We start from the raw sequence: 4,312 nt of genomic DNA on the forward strand, positions 1-4,312 counted from the left end.
CGCGTCCCAGCCGCCGCCGCTCTGCCGGGTGCCGGCGATCCGCAACAATGTGGAGCCGCGCTCGCTGCTCTCGCTCTCTTTCTCTCACTCGCCGAGCTCCAGCCTCTCACCCGCTCGCCCGTGATGTCAGCCAGAGGGGAGGGGTTAGCGTTAACCCCCTCCTGGCCTCGATGCGCGCCCGCCGGGGCCCGGTCGGAGCCCGAGCGCACGCGCCTTCCCGACCGAAGCAGAGGCAGATCGCCAGCGCGGGCCGCGGGGTCCGGCTCAGGACCCTCGCTCTGGAGCTGCCCCTCGGCCGCCTTCCAGCTGGGGAGCGGGCTGGAGCGCGGGCTGCCCTCCTCCTCCGCTGACAAAGGCAGGCAGTGACCCCTAGCGGCCGGCGAAGCCGAGGCGCGGGGGGTGGGGGTGGAGTTAGGACCGGTCTAGGGACGGCGGTGGAGGAGAGGGCGGGATGGAGAATCCCGGCTAGCAGCGTCGGAGCTGGCAGGGCTTCTGCAAGTCCTCTGCTCCCACCCTGCTCCCATTTCACAGACGAGGAAACAAAGGCCCAAAGAAGAGTTCCGCCCGGGGCGGAACGCGGCAGGGCTCGCAACAGAACCCAGTCTCCGGAGATTCCTCTCCTCTGCACCACTTGGAGGCTCCACGGAGAGGCAGCGGGGCGCGGGGCGACGGGGAGCTGCCAGAGAAGTCGGTGGTGGGCATGAGTGGGTGAGACGGGCCCACTGAGGTTTCTGGTAGAGTTTCTTTTCTAATCCCTGCTCCCTTCGGGGGTTCCTTTTCCAAAAATTGAAGCACCCCGCGCCCTGCCCTTGCCCAAACAGAGCCTGAAACCGAGCTCTCCTCCAGTTTCCAGGACCTTAGTTTTGAGAGATTTGTGGGGTTCCCGCTAAAGTGGATCGTCCAGTCAGTGTCCCTGGCAGGGCAGGGACTCTCCGCCCCATCCCGTTCACCACCCACCACATCCGGGTGTGGTAGGATTTCTGCCAAGGCGACTGCGCCCTCCAGGCCTGCCCTGTTCCCCTTGCTCTGGTCGTTCTATCCCCATCCCCTCCCCCTGGGGGAGGAAGGCAGACAGTTTCCCACTAAGGAGAGCTGAATTCGCCCCAGACCCTGGCGGGACCCTGCTCCCTCTACCCTTTGCCCAGCCCTCTAGGCGGGCAGGAGCAGAGGGGAAGTGGCTGTTGCTGATAACATGTAAATTCTGGTTCTTCACTGTAGAAGGGGCAAAGACAGCACCATATTCCCACTGTCTGGGTTCCGGCCCTGGAGTGTCTCGGTTTCTCGCTGAAGTAGTCAGATCTGGCATTCTCATGAACACTCACCCACTCACTGTATGGTCTTTTACATTTAACAAATGTAACCTGGGCTTTCTTTGTATCAAAACACAGTGCCTGGCTTGGGGATACAGAGACATTATCATTGCCCTAAAGGAGCTCAATCTAGTTGAGGGGGAGGGGGAAGACAGACATAGAAACGAATGTTGTAAACAAATATTTGATATGGGATTGTGTGGGTTTGGTAGGTCACAGAAAAAATACCCAGTTTACCCCGGGGTGCGGTTGGTGTAAAGGCTTCAGGGAAGGGAACACAGGGTCTCTGTGAGTCATCTATCAGACCAAGGTAAGTGCTGGAGGGCAGAGACATAAAAGACACTGGATTTAAGGTAGAGGGTCAGCACGAGGAAAGGAATGAAGGTAAGCAATAGTCAGGGGAGTAGGGGGCCCACAACAGGGGCCCACAAAGGGTTGACTGGTGGTAGGCTGAGCCTAAGACTTGAGGAAAGGACAGGCCTGCAGATTGGTGAATCATACCCGGAGGGTTTTAAACTGGGGAACACGCTATGAAATTTAGTTTGTGGCAGCCAGGAATCTCCCATCTGGTTGCTGAGTGCTTTAAGGGCCAGAGTTGAATTGAATTCACTGTGGTGGCCTTCAGCTCTGTGCCAGGCACATTGAGGAGCTGAAGGCATGGGTTTGAAGGGGCAATCCCAGATGTACCAATGTCTTCTTGTTCCCTGCTCTTACCCTCCCATCCTCTCCATCTTTATTTTATTTTATTTGAGACAGTCTTGCTCTGTTGCCCAGGCTGAAGTATAGTGGCCTGATCTCAGCTCACTGCAACCTCCGTCTCCCAGGTTCAAGCGTTACTCCCACCTTAGCCTCCCGAGTAGCTGGAATTACAGGTGTGTACCACCATGCCCGGATATTTTTGTATTTTTAGTAGAGACAGGGTTTCACCATGTTGGCCAGGCTGGTCTTGAACTCCTGACCTCAGGTGATCTGCCCTCCTTGGCCTCCCAAAGTGCTGGGATTATAGGCGTGAGCCACTGCACCCGGCTGCACCCTCTCCTTCTTTAGGTCAGGCTTCTTTGATCCTCTGATCTTAAATGAGCTTCCAAAGAGGGTGCAGCCAGCGGGGAAGATGTGGCTGCCCAGGGATTGGTTGGGTGGAGAAGATGGAAGCAAGTAAGTGATACAGTATGGTTGTTCACTCATCATCTCATCATCTTTAAACAAGCAGGGAAGGTTGCTGGGGGAGGGGACATTTAACTGAGACCCTGAAAGACAGATCAGATTTGGACCAAAGGAGGCAGGAGAGAGAATCTTAGGTGGAAGGAACAGCTTGTACAAAAACATGGAGGTACGCGGAGGTGGAAGAGGTGTCACCTGTGTTAGGACAGCAGGCAGTCCAGTTTGTTTTGTGTTTTAGGGATGTATAAGAGAAAGGGACAGGTAGGCACAAACAGAATGCAAAAGGACTAGAAGGTTTCCTTTAGTGACAAGAAGAAACACAGGACCAAGCAGCAGGAAAGCAGGCTTTGGTTCCTGCTCTTAAGCTATGAGCCCAGGAGTCACTCTTGCTTCTTACGTCTTCCTAAACCACCATATTCCAGTTCTGTTGATTCTTCCTCTTCTGCACTCATGGTCTTTACAATACTGACAGTATAGCCGGTCTGCACTGAGGTGGGGAGTAAAATGTAATGGTCCAGCACATGGAACTCTGGAGAGCTAATCTACCTGGATTGGAATTCTTAAACTTCAGCTCTGACACCCAATAGCTGTGTGTCCTTGGGCAAGTGACTTAACTTCTCTGTGCTCAGGTTCTTTCTCTGTAAAACAGGGAGAAATTAACAGCACCTACCTCTTGAAGTTGTGAGGATTAAATGAGCCAAACATGTGAAGTGCATGGAACACTGCCTGGTGTACAGGAAAAACTGTTTAAGTGTTAGTCATCATTATTATTGTCATCTGTCTCCCCACATCCAGTTTTCCCCTTTCTGAAAATGGTTTATATATATTTTACAAGCTTTGTTTTGAAATAATTTTGGACTTGCAATAGAGTTGCAAAAATGGTAGAGAGTTCCATATGCCTTTCAATCATCTTCCCTGAATGTTAACATCTTATAGAACCATGGTACATCTATGAAAACCAAGAAATTAGTGTTAGTATAATACTATTAACTGAACTACAGAATTTATTCAGATTTCCCCAGGTTTTTTTCCCACTAGTGTCTATTTTTTGTTCCACAATTTAGTCCAGGATACAACATTACATTTAGCAGTGGATTATTTTCAAATGCCGATGGTCAAGTCGCAATGCCAGGAATGACTTCTCGGCCTGCCAGACTCTGAGACCAGTGTCAAGTCCTCAACAAGGCCTAAGGGCCCATGCCTGCTTCTGCAGCCTCATCTCACCCTGCTCCAAGGCTTTGATGAGGAGCCACTGGGATTTCCAATAATCCCCTGCTATAGGCTTTGAATACTTGGGACCACTTTAGTGATGGTTTATAGTGCCTGATTCACTCCCCATTAGACTGTCAGCTCCTCCGGGGCAGGGATCATGTTGCTCTTGTTCTCTGCTATATCTCTAGCACCTAGGACATACCTGGTACCTGATAGGCTTGTAATGAAAATGTGTTGATTAACTCACATCCTGTGCCACTTTCTGCCAATCACTTCCCCTCTCTGGACCTCAGTTATCTCATCTGCAGACTTAGGAGTTTAATTTGTTCACTGGTTTTCCAATTGTGTTTTGGAAACCCTAGAATTTCCTGGGCTCAATAAGAGCCACATTTAAAGAGCATGTGTTTTCATGTGCTTGAAAATTGGGCTTCTCAGAAAGATATCTCTTAATGGATTCTGAAGATTCTGCTGCTTAAAAAAATTTGAAAACCTGACAGATTATTGTATATTATGAATTACATATAGTTGCATGATTTTACAACTCCTTTATTTATTTATTTATTTATTTATTTATTTATTTTTGCAGGCAGTGGTGAGCCATGGAAGGTTTCTGAACAGGGTACTTACTG

This window comes from Colobus angolensis, unplaced genomic scaffold (genome assembly GCF_000951035.1).
Source record: "Colobus angolensis palliatus isolate OR3802 unplaced genomic scaffold, Cang.pa_1.0 Scaffold7, whole genome shotgun sequence".
NCBI lineage: Eukaryota > Metazoa > Chordata > Mammalia > Primates > Cercopithecidae > Colobus > Colobus angolensis.